The 13,675-nt window shown below is 34.4% G+C and overlaps 1 protein-coding gene and 2 non-coding genes across 3 annotated transcripts in view; 1 reads left to right on the forward strand and 2 right to left on the reverse strand.

Moving 5' to 3' along the window:
• Fur1 (Furin-like protease 1) overlaps positions 1–13,675 on the forward strand; it is a 178,740-nt gene that overhangs the window by 40,754 nt on the left and 124,311 nt on the right. The gene's annotated exons all lie outside the window — the stretch shown is intronic.
• Positions 9,151–9,221, reverse strand: TRNAG-GCC (transfer RNA glycine (anticodon GCC)). The gene has a single exon. It is a non-coding gene; the product is annotated as a tRNA-Gly (tRNA).
• Positions 11,550–11,620, reverse strand: TRNAG-GCC (transfer RNA glycine (anticodon GCC)). The gene has a single exon. It is a non-coding gene; the product is annotated as a tRNA-Gly (tRNA).

A 13,675-nucleotide genomic window follows, 5' to 3' on the forward strand; every position in this document is an offset into this window, starting at 1 on the left:
TCTTATTGCCAGGGCCCTTTGTCATTTACCTGGAACAATGCAACGGCACTTTTATTGTGGCAACCACATGCTGCCCAGCGGCTGATTTGTTCTCGCCCATTGATTTTAATAAGTTGAATTCGATTTGATAAGGATAGATCATGTGCTTAACTGAAATACCTATAGATATGAACAAACGAAAAAACTATTTTATATATATAAAACTATATATTATTTATCACATAAATGTTAATATATAATATAAGTATTTGTAGTTGAATACGCATAGCAAACAATCTTAAATAATTGTAGTTGGCAAATCTATTTTGCGACTACATAAATATTGATATATCCATTAAAATTCTATTTAACTTCATAAATATTGATACAACCATTAAAATAGTATTTAACTTCTTTTCAATTTGTATTTGCAGGTGCGTACGCTCTATTGATTCTGTTTCATTCACAAGTCTTCAGCGGTAAATATTTGCCCATTCCGAAATTTTTCAGTGCGTAAGTCGAAAAACATTTCTTTAAATTTTGAGGGTTACCAGTTGAGCAAATACTACGATGAGAATTTATTTATTTTCTTTTTCTGTGACAAGTGCGAGAAACAAAAATGAATTCTACAAAATTCATTCTTTCTTTTGCTGTGACTTGAATAAACAACAAATTCTTTTCTGATTGAAGGAGAAATACATAAATATATCTATACATTTACATACATATGTATGTACATATGTACTATATATAATTAGATTGAATTTTGATAGCGTCCCAAAAGCCAAATACGAAATGAACTTGACACAGTTTTTTCAAAAAATGTCTTCGAACTGTGCATTAGCATGAGAAGCGCGAATCGAATTTCAATTTCAAGCAAAAAACGTGTGAAATACAAAATAAATAGACTCAACACGTGAATCAGCAGAGTTGGCACAGCGACAGCTGTAAAAGTTTACATTTATAAATATATATGTATATATATATATATTTATATTTTTATATAATATATGCATTCATTTCAGGGAGCAACAGTTGTTGAAATATTTGCACGAGTATCGGAAGTTGAGTTTCTTAATGAATAATTATATTGTGCAATATATTTGTTTGAGAAAATTATTTCAGCAAATTGCAAATATAGTATAAGTTGTACATATATTTAGCTATATAGCTATACCTTGTAGCTTGTATATACACATAGGAACAGCATTTATTATATACTTAAATGCATCAGTACAAGGTTAACACGCGCCCGACGCTTTTCATAGCAAAAAGTTTTATACTTATTTACAAAGTAATAAATTTAGTTTTATATATAATATTTATTGAAATGTTTTTAGGCATAGAATCTTCCTTATGGGAAATGAAATCGAACAAACTAAGATATTCATCAAAATAATTTATATTAATAACTAAAACAAATTTATTTTATTTTCTACATTGTAATATATGTTCATGTTTGAAATAATCTTATAAAATTATGTATTACGTTTACCAAAATTTTTGGATAATGTAAATATATTTGATAATACATTCATTTAGAATAAATATGAATTTTACTGTTCCCTGAATGAATTGAGTAATGACAGCCAATCTCCACACTTTCAATCCGCTTCTCGTTCACTCCCAATTATTTAGCTATTTCACACATATTTCTTATACTTAAGCATCATTTAAGCTTTAAGCTATGCCCAGACAAGAGAAACAATTGTTAACCCGAAATCGTGAACAGTGACAGATTTATGCATTTCGAAGGGCTTCACTCCTTCAATCCTTTGTTTGTTTGATTTACATAATAAACTCGGATGAGTTTGTTGTCTCTGGTCACCTCCAAAAAGGGAGCTAACCCCATAGCACACACACACACACATTCGGAGGCTGAAATATCTGCATAATAATTCTTGGCTGACAAAATTGAAAACAAATTTAAATGTTAATGCGTATTCCCAATTTAATATATGCCACACAATAAGGCGACGCCTCGGAGATTAATGAAAACCATGCTGTAACTCCCAAATTGTGTCTTGCATAGGGCTAAAGACAAAGAGAGAGGATGAGAGAGACAGAGAGGGAGTGAGAGAGAAAGGGACAGGGAGAGTGTGCGTGTGTTTAGATAGTCAGCTTGTGGCTGGGCACTCAAGAGAGTGAATGGAACATGTGATTGTTGCATGCTATTTGCATATTATTATATTTAATATTTATAGAAGTAGCTTGATGGATGGATTACAATGTGTGAGGAAACTTGCCGCCCCAGAGATGAACGATGGATGTGTATGCATGTGGTTAATTGAAAGATTGTAAATGCGCAGATAATTCAATTTTAATTTCATTAAACACAGCTGACTAGACTCCGAATAATAAATGAACATAAATAAATTCATTTTAGACACAAGATAAAGTTTGTTATATTTACATATATAAATTTATTTAGCAGGAATAACATTTTTAGATAAACCACTCGAAAAACTATGTCAAGCGCAACAGACATCTCGCACACCCAATGAAACCTGATTCCATTTAATGTCTTCATCGTGTGGTTGCCACAATCTGAGACCCATGATCATTTCCCTATGCGCTGTCATCACTTTTATGGGAGGCCACTGTTGAGATTTGAAGTTTGCTTCGATTACGCGACTTCCGAAAATGTCTTGCCTCTGTCTCTGTGTGTTTGTGTATGCATTACTACATCGAGCGCTTCACTTTGAGTCACACACATGCCAGCGGGCGAGCGAGAGTGGGATAGCGTTATACACTCAGCGTGTCAATGAGAGAGAAAATGCATTGAACTGTGTGGCCAAGCATCAGGCATTGATGTGGAATTAATAAAGCGTAGCCTGATGTGCGCAGGCTGCAGCTTAGAGAGCAAACATGCGACAAAAACAAATGCTATGTGCATGTCTAGTGGAAGAGGAGCAGACAGAGAGTGGGAGAATGGAAGAGTGGAAACTATTGGAATTGTTGCTAGTGTAGCAGCGGCAGACAGAGTAGTCTGAGCTGATGCTATAAAAGCGATTTATTAATGTCAGTCAGACAAGTGGCGGTTGGCGTCAGCAGCAGCGGGTGTGCGTGTGAGTGTTAGTGTCTGCGTATGTGTGTGTGTGTGTGTGTGATGGCAGCTATCGGGTGCATAGCCTCAGTTGCAGCGTCTGGCTCAGTCGCCGCAGTGCCAAGCGCATGTTTGTAATCATGTTGCTAGTGATGGGCATCAGCTCATGTTACTGTTGCTGCTGCTGCTACAGCCTCTGCCTCTGCTACTCTTGTTGTTGTTGTTATTATTATTATTGTTGGTGTTACGGCTGCGGCTGCTGCAGCTGTTTACTCAACTAGTTAGGTGCACGCTTGCGGGTGTGTGTGTTTGTGTGTCTGTTCTGAATAAACCCAGCAGTACACGCTCTGGGCACAGTCGTCTTGCGGTACAGAGAGTGAGAAAGAGAGGGACAGAGTGAGCGAAAAGAGAGTAGAGATCGAATGGAAGTTCGTCAGTTCCGTTACAGCAACGAACAGAGCGAGGGAGAGAGCGAGCGAGCAAAAAAGAGCGAAAGCTAATGGAAAGTGCGGATTATGAATGCAAATGACAATATTAAAAAAAAAAGAAAAAAACAACAAAAAATGCAGTTTTCAGCGTGAAAGTCGAACGTGTATTTTAAATAGGCTAATTGCAATATAGAGACTGCAATGAAGAGCCATTGAGAGAATAGATTTTCGTATGCTGATATTATGCAAGTTTTTCCACTAGATACGCACTGGCCTACTGTCCGGCTGGGCTGCCTATTGGCTCATTTAGTTCGTCTGGCCAACTGCTATGGCAACGTTGACTGTTGCTGTTAGCTTGCCGTTGCTCTTCCAGGGCAGCATTAATGTTCCTATGTACATAGAGCTGTCATTTCCAGCAGACCCAATACCAGCACCAGCACCAACACCAACACCAACCCCAACCACAGTTCCAGCTCCGACACACAGATTCATTTGCCAGACAGACAGTTGGCCAATTGTTGTGTGTCTCTCTGTCCTCTTTAGCATGCATCTTCACATATTTATTAAATTGCTGCACTGATTGTGAGATTTTAAATGCCTCCTGTCGTCCGCAAATGGAAGGCGGTAAATTTTCTTTTGTGCATTTATTTACCCCGTTTCTGTTGTTGCTGTTGTTGTTTTTGGTTTTGCTGGCTTATTTTACTTGGGACTTTGGCGTTGGGGTAGGTCGCCTACTCTATCTCCTATCTCTTGTCTCGCTCACACGTGCGTGCTATGTTTGCGTTTTGTATTGAAATGTTTGTTTATTCCCATGATTTTGGAGGTTTGCTTTTGTTTGCCTAAGTCCTATCTCTTTCTCTTTCTCATTGTCTCGTTCTCTACGTCCCTACCTCCCTCCCTCCCTCTCTTTCATTTCCATTTCCTTTCAGTCTATCGCTCTGTTGTTTGTTCTATCCGCTTGGGTGAGTCTCCGGCGAAACATTAGCTTGTGACATTTATGGCAGCTCCACTCAATTATCGGCCACATTTTTGTAGCTTATGCGCCATAAACATATCGATTAGCACTTGAAGTAAGCCTCTTATGGCCGCACAGTGTTGATAAACAAGAGAAAATTGTTTTGGGTTATGCAAATGTTAGAATTTCCATTGAAAATTTTCATTTGGTAACATAACTAAATTTGGGTCACACATATTTACAAAGCATTTGCTTGTTGGTTTAGTAAAGGTTTCTTAAGATGTTCTGAAAGTTGAGTTTTTCGAATAATATGAAATTAATAATAGTGGAAAAAGCTATCTAAATATAAGAACTTTTAATAGCATGTAAGATAGGTTTTAAATTTTGTTTGTTTTGTGCCTTCAATTAAATTAATTAGGCCAGGTTTTTTTTTCTGCCGTATACCCAGACCTTGATAGAGCTTCGCTTATTCAGGCAGGCTTTCTCAACTATCCTTCGAAAAGCACTTCAAAATGAAAAACCTCACTTGATTTTCTCAAGTGAAGCAGATAACTTTTACCTGCAACAAAATGCAAACTAAAAGTTTTAACCAGTTCCAATTGGAACTTCGCAAAGCAAAGCCCATTGATATATGTATGTATGTATATACACTCTATATGTATATGTATATGCATGTATATAGTATATATCCATCAGAGCAGCATCTCGCGTATCTGCTGTGGTATTAATTAACTAACGCGGAGGGAGAAAACCTGTCGAGTTGTACGAGTTGAAAAATCCTCTGCGCCAGGTGCGCTGCGCTGCGTGAAAAACTTTTGCTTAAAACTTTGACATAAATAAGTGCACTCGCGACTCGTTTGGAGGAGGCGCAGATAAGCCGCAAGGAAAAGGAAAATGTCAGAGCCATTTACAGAAAGAATGCGAGCGAAAAATGAAAGAATAGGAAAATCAAATTACATTTAAATGGGAATTCGTTTTGTAGTTTATGCTCGAACAAATTAGCAGCCCCAAATACTTTATGCAAATTTCGAGGACCCAAAAAAAAAAAAAAAAAAAAATCGAAATATATACATATATATGTTTATGTATGTAACTTCAGCCATTCCTTCGCAGAGTTGTGATTGTGTTAAAAGGAGTAAACACAAAAAAGTACGCCTAGAGAAATGGTTAAGCACATATAAATCCGGCGCGCGTAAAAAGTGAAATAATACTGTGATCAGTGGAGCAAAAATGTGTATAGGAAAAAAGCATTTGATAAGGGTTAAGAATAGCATGCCAACAAGAAACCACAATACGCATATTTCACACACCCACACTGCGGCGGGGCAAGCGAACAACACGAAAAAAAAAAACAACAAAAAATTGACCCTAATTTTGTTGTTTAGTGTAGGCAAACAAGAGAAAGATAGAGCGAGGGAGGGGAGAAGAGGAGAGGAAAAAAAATAACAAAAATTATGTGCGAAATGTGAAAAATGTGCAATTCATGTTTGCTTTTTGTGTGAGTGCGTGCAAGAGAGAAGGAGAGAGGGGGGGGGAGAGAGAGAGAGAGAGTAAGAGTGAACAGAAGAAATGCCTGCTTTAGAGGTGGATCTGGAACCGGACTTGGTTTAAGCTCTTGCCCTCAACTTGGTCTTCTTCTTTACCTCCCCAACCAAGCATACCCCTTCCCGGTTTCTGTGGATGTGTGTGAAATTCTTGCTCATACAGTTGAGCGAATTTGACAAATTGTGTGAATGGCACAAGCCAAAGGAAAATGAAACGACAATACAGACTAGTAGATGCCCTGTGCGCAGTGTAAAAAGTTATTAAGAAATAATCTAAAGAAATTAAATGCAATCAAAATACTAAATAATAAATACAATAAATAATATAATACAATATACATTAATTTTAATATATTTTTTATATTACTAAGACATTTGAGATTTGAAATATCTTGAGTCTATATTCAGATTTATATATATGAAAGATAGTCTATGTGTATTTGGAAACTTCATATATAGTTAATCTATCAATCTATCTCTCTCGAAGGAGAGTCCATTATGTCGGCAATCAACCATAATACCCTACAATAATCACAAGCATAAACAATGGGTATATAAAACATCACAGAGAAAGAAAGAAAGAGACAGAGAACGGAACTAGAAAAGATTCAGTTTTAGATATAGAAACTTAGGTATATATGTATGTACATATATTTGTTTGTTTGCTTAGCTCGAAATACAAGCATGTGATATGTATGAACTAATGATTATTAATGCTCATAAGGATTTATGAAAAGTTTGCAAGTGAGTTGAGTGTTTTTTTTTTTTTTTTTTGTAATTTGTTTTTGTTTCTTTGTTCGTTTGGGGCTCTGTTAAATTGTCTGAGAAATGTGCCTGTTGCCTGGCCTTAAAAGTGTCCAGCAATTGAAAAGGAAATGAAAATGGGATATAAAATGTTAAAAAAAGGGACGCACAATGGGAAAAGGAATTGTTGTAGGGATATAGGAAAAGGATTAGGGTAAGCATTTATTTTAAAGGCATCTACAATTGTGTGACATAAGAGGATATCAACTTAAAGATATATTAGACAGATGAAGCATTTGAGATAATGTTGCTAGATTTGAAAACCCAAAATATATAAGAAATGAACTTCATGAAAATGGAATATATTTAAGGAATATATTTAAGCAAAATTTAAACTAGAATTTTTTAATTTAAATAACTTGAAAATATTCATTAACTTTTAATTAATGTACATTTTCTTTCACTTTTCTAAAAATACATATAATTAATATTGACATGGAAAACGATCTGAATCTAAATAATTTGGTTATTAAAAGGGAATCGAATGAAATTTTTATTAGCACATAATGAATATAGAAATAATTTGCTAACAATAAAAAGCATTTATAATTAAAGGGCAGTTCAATAACAATTAGTAACAGATATTTCCTACACATATACATCTACATATATTTAGTTACGCATATATACATGCATATGTGTAGTATAGTTCGATATGGTATCGCTGGGCAAAGCAAATAACAATTGCCAATTACGCATAAATAATTGCGACTTATTTTATATTTGAACAGCAATACTAATTGCGGCTAATGAAATGCAATAAAAGGCCAGTAATGCAAATTTAATTGTCATTAGCATGATAAACAATTTATAAACAATGCGAGACGGCGCTGCAATTATACAATAAACGATACGCAAATACCACATAAAATAAAACTTTACCAAAACAAAAATATTTCATTTCCGAGAGAATTCAATCATTAAATACATTTATATATAGAAATACGTACAAATGCTAAAATTTTTTAATATTATATTAAAACTAAATCGTCAAAAAATATCAAATTTATTTGGAAATCAATGTTGTATATCAATTGTCATTCAACTCATTTATATAATTAGCTTGAAAAATATCTAAATAAGAAGTTCGCTTGCCTTGGCCCAGTTCATGCGCATTAGAGCAAACCCATTTCAAAGTGCAGCTACAGCTTAAGATTAATTAAGAGTGCCTCATTAAAGTTGCTGAAAAGGCAAACGAAAATGTGACAAAAGCTTTAATCCGGGTGAGGAAGAGAGTCAGACAGAGAGGGAGAGAGAAAGAGGTAAAGAGAGAAAGATAGGTCTACTGCGACCAGAGAGCAATCGATATTTCTTTTTCATGAAAACTTGACAAGCTAGTTGTATACCCTATATAAGGCAGATATAAAGAACAATTATTAATATTAAATTGAGTTAGTTATATGCATCAATATAAAATTCCCTGACATTATAACAACATCTAATTTCAAAGGATAAACATCGTCTAAGCTACATTAAATATTATAATAAGAATTTGCTTTTAGTCATTCAGTTTGACTATATATATTTCTTTTCTGCGCCCCGCTCAAATCTTTTGCGTCCAGTGTGAAAAAATGTCGCAAACTTTTCCGTCTGCACTTGATGCTAATGATTGTTTGATGTGCCCAGCTTCGAAATTCGAAATGCGATTTGGCTCAAAAGATGAACAACATTTCGCCAGACACCATCGAAAGCTGAAATGAACAAAAACTGGCTTGTAGATATTTCAGCTCAATTTATATATATGTACTACGGACAGATATATCCGTTGGGACTGTCCTTTGCAGCGAAAAAGTTTTTGTAATTAAAGCGGCCAATTTTAAAGGCCTTGCCAACTGCCTGCCACACTTTGTGGCACTGTGTGTTGCACATTTTTAGTCGTTGTCGCGGCTGCTGCGGCGACGGCTGCATTGAAATTCATAGTCTAGTTTATGGTCAGGGCCATGCGGCACAAGCTTTTCATTTTCGGCTTTTTTTCTTTCTCTCTCTCTCAATTTTTTCGTTTTACTCATTTTGTTTTAGTTTACACTTTTTTCTTTATTTTTGTGTGGCACGCGGAAGTTGTTAGCATAGCTTTTTGATTGGTTTAGACGTTATTTTGTAGGGCCTCTTTTTTGTGGCTTAGTTGAATGTACCCCAAGATTTATGGCCATATGCAATGTGAGCTTATTCAGATAGTTTGTATATTTATGACTCTTGCTGGCCACTTTGAAATATGTCTTACCAATTTTACTTGTCATGCTGCTGGCCACATATCTTCCAATACTAAAAAACTCTGAGGCAATACTATTGTAATTAATTTTGATAAAATGATGAATGATATTTAATTGTTTATATATATTGGGAAACTTCATATCTTAAAAATTATTAATTGTAAAATAATAAAAAAATTGAATCTGCATCGGCCGGGAATCGAACCCGGGCCGCCCGCGTGGCAGGCGAGCATTCTACCACTGAACCACCGATGCTTTGATGGTGCATGCGGGGAAACTTTCAGTCTGTTTCGAACTTTGATATCTTGCTTTTGTTTTGTTTCACATAGTAAACATAAGTTTCTAATATTAAACAAGGTAAACAAGGATATAATATTCAGAAATTCTTTCGTATAACTAACTTTATTGGAAACTTATATTTCGACAATTAAAAGTTTATGAAACAGTGAAGCCTTTGATCTACCTTTACCAAAGGTCTACTAATGCAATTAGTAAAAAACTTAGTAAAAACATTTAAAATTCTTCCTTAAGACACAGGATATACTAAACACACGTCGAACGTAGCAAATTGGCAGCTTTTGTTATGAATGTGAAAGTTTTTGCCGCAACCTTTTGGGAACACACTTAAAATGTCTTCAAGCGCACACACTTAACCCATTAGACATTTGTTCCTGGGTCACATAAACTATCAGTTTAAATTGTATAATGACCAGCAAAACACCAACAAAACTAACGATTACACAAATTAACAAAACGTTGAGCTACAATTTGAGCAGGACAGAGCGACAGCGCCCTGAGACCTTAGCCAGAGTTTCTAATTAAAAGTTACAGCCCCATTGCATGGGATCAAAAAGAACACACATGCAGATAGACACACCCTCTTTAACTCTTTTCCTTGTTTAGCTACTGTTGTGTTTTCGTATCTGTTTCGGTATATGCAAAAATACTGTTGACAACGTGAAATTAATTTTACCCTTGGGACGTTTCTCTTCTCCGTTTCTTTTTGGAGACTGCAACTGTATAATAATTCCCACATGCGTTAGAATTCATAACGGGTTATCATGTTGGGGTTCATTCCATGGAGTCGTGGGGAAGGGGCGGGGGCTGCTGCTGTCTGTTGTCTGGGGCTTGTGCCGGAATGGGTAACATGCTGTTAGAGTTTTTGGGCGAGTCAGCAGACCAAAAGCAATTAGAGTGAAGCTAGCGATAAGCCAACGATAGCTAGAATAACAATAATGCGAAACATAATAATAACAATAAGTACTTGACTCGTTACTTTATACACCCTGCTCACCCAGGGGCAAATGGGGTATATTTGCGGTGTGTAGCTTAGAATCAATTAAAAATTGCCTTTATCATGATTATTAGTAATGTTATTATAAGCTACTTTAATAATAATTTCAGGAAATCATTATTATTAGCATTGGTATTAGTATTAGCATTAGAATTAGAATTAGAATTAACATTGGCGTTGGCATTAGCACTAGCATTAGCATTAGTATTAGCATTATCAGTTTAGCATTAGCATTAGGGTTGGCATTAGGGTTTGCATTAGTATTGGCATTAGCATGAGTATTAAAACTTACATTGTGTGTTTCATAGTAGCTGCCTCTATTCTTGCAAATATTATTGTTGTTATTATGATAAGAATACTCATTATCATTATTATTTCCATAGACACTCCATTACTACGACTATAGAGTATAAAGCAGTCGTAAAACTATTCCTATCTTTATAGTCTAGTCTGATTCCAACAATTTTGTTTTACATTTAAATACTATATTTGTTTATTTATGGCCAGCTATGAAATCAGTTTAAAGGTCGATTCCCCAAAAAGTTTGCCACCTTAACACGACCACAAATTAGAGCTGTGTAATAGACTCCTTAATGGATTACAATGGGATCCCACATCATGCTGTTCCATATGCGCTTTGTGTCTGCGTTTTCGTGCGCTGAGGACCTTTTTTGGCAAAACCACAACACAATTCCACATGTTATATAAATTTTGCTACAAATCATATTTGGCTAAAAAGTTTTGTGTCTCTCCACTTACGGCTTGCGGTTGCATTTGCCAAAATATTTTACTTTTATACATATATATGCGTGCAGGGGTCTGGCATTTAAAAAAGTAAAATGCGCGTTTATTTTTATCAATTGTACTACTTAAAATGAGAAATGGTGTTATTTAATATGTTAAATATGAATATAAATAAATATAAATAAATATGGCAGTATTTGGGAATTAATTTAACAATGTTCGTTCAGCTGTATTATTTGGAGGAATTTGGCCCAGAGTAAAATAATTTAGAATTATGTGAATAAAAAGTTTAAAAGCAAAGTATTCTGTAATCTCGTTATTTAAATATATACATATATAACAGACAATAATAAATGTATAGATATATATTTATACAGGTGTATAATTCATATATTGTACCTTTATATATATTTAAATATCCATGTATATACAGTTCATGTTCATATTGAGGCATTTTCAAATTATAGACAATATAAATATAAAATAATAATAAAACGTTTTATTGCCATCTTTTAAAATAAATCTCTAGTTGAAAAATATTAATTTGCATCGGCCGGGAATCGAACCCGGGCCGCCCGCGTGGCAGGCGAGCATTCTACCACTGAACCACCGATGCTCATTTATAGCTTTGCTATTTTGTTTATTTAAATTTAATCAATTCCTATCGTAAACTTAATGAAGCTACTTATGTATATAGATAATTGTTGTTGCTCTCAGTTTGTTGTTAAGACTGTAGTTATGTGATTCATACAAATACACAAAGAACTACATACATGGTTGCTGATAAGACAAACCAATTGCTTTTAAAATAAAGCTAGAAACTGTCAGTTAATTGATAAGCCATTGGCCTTTGTGTGGCTAATACGCATGTGAAGTAACGTTGAATAATAACATTTAAATCTTAATGACATTTCTATCACATACATTATTTATTGCGTGCAGCGGGAAACATTTCCACATATTTATATAATTTTTATTAAATTACTTTATTATTTATTTACAGCCTAGTTGAATGCAGTCGTTGTAAAAGCATATATAAATCTTTGTATTTGAGTACTTAAAAGCTTTCATATATTATTTTACTAATTCTTAAATTAAAATTGTCCACGACAAATGTCATTCTCTCTCTACGAATTATACACAAAGTTATTAAATTTATTACGTACCTCAAAAACTTTTTGCATGCGCTTATGCAACTTAAATATAATTACGCTAATTGCGGCACAGCGATAAAAAAAAAGCAACGGCAACACGATAAAAAGTACAGCAATTTAAAAAAATAGCATCCACAAGTTGCACAATAAAAATGAAAAGAAGAAGAGGTAACACTGAACTATGCGTAAATTGCATGAATCATGATAAGAGACAAAATGAGCGATAGCGCACCAGACGTAGAAGCAAGACAAAACAAAATTGGCAACGAAATGCAAGAGAACAAACATTAAAACTAATTAAATTCCAAGCAAATAAATTAATAAAAAAACAAAAACATGGAAAAAAAGTAAAAGAAAAGTACGTGAAATAAATTCCAGCTAAAGAATTTCATTTAAATGTAAATGAGCATAAAGTGTAGGACAATACGAAAAGGGGGAGGGCTCACGAACCGCAACAAAGCCCATCCGCCAGGCCAACATGCTGGCTCCTTAGAGAAAGGTGTTAGCCCAGCTGTTAGCGGCTTTTTGGATAATTTGTACCTAAGTTCTTAACACTCCTTGAGAGTTAGTTCAATGGGTACTATGGATAAAGGTAAATGCATGTAACAAGATCACAAGTGAAGAGAGATTTCTAAGAGTCCTTGGAGATTCTAGATCAAGCGCATTAATTGTTGGATAGGAATATAAGAGATGGTAATAGATATTACCAAGAAATCTGGAAATCGTCGCTAGGGCAACTCTGACTCCGGCACTCTCGACAATTGCAGTAGATTGTTGGCCAAAGTCTACTTAAAGTGAGGCTTAAGTCTGCATAATTAGAATGTTGGTCATATACATATGTCGTTCGAGCCTTGTTGGCCAAATGGGCAAGAAGGCTAATGGCAAATGGCAAATGGCACTAGAAGCGGACAGAATGTTGTTGTTGTTGTTATTGTTGTTGCTGTTGCCATTATGCAATGGCTTGTTAAGTCAATTGCGTAATTAACTTGCGCTAGCAGACACAACACTGCAAATGTATGTAAATATACATATTTAGGTATTTATATATATGAATATATGTATGTAAATACTGTGTGTATAGAGTCGTCTAGGAGTACTCTTCACTCTAGCTAATTGAAATTGGTCTGTAAACTCAAGAGCAACTAAAAGTGAACCGAAACTGCAACTAACTAGGGAATGCTACTAACATAATTGTTTAGTTATGCAAGCATTATTTCTAAATAATTATTTAAGCATTGTGGTAATATTGGGACATTTTTTAAGAAATACTCTGAAATATATTATTTACTTTTAATGTTTTTTGCAATTTAATTTTAATATAAATTGATTTGCATCATATTTATATTTTCTTTTAATATATTTGTTTCTATTTCAACTTGATTTATTATTTCGCCAAGTGTATATATAAGAACTTGTCATACGCACTAATATTCCATTTATTCATGTTTTTAAAAAAACAAAGGGTATATATGTTTAGTTTAAATACATACAAATAAAATATAAATTAAATAAAAAGA

This window comes from Drosophila navojoa, chromosome 2 (genome assembly GCF_054131105.1).
Source record: "Drosophila navojoa isolate 15081-1374.11 chromosome 2, UAZ_NAV_1.0, whole genome shotgun sequence".
In the NCBI taxonomy this organism is placed as follows: domain Eukaryota; kingdom Metazoa; phylum Arthropoda; class Insecta; order Diptera; family Drosophilidae; genus Drosophila; species Drosophila navojoa.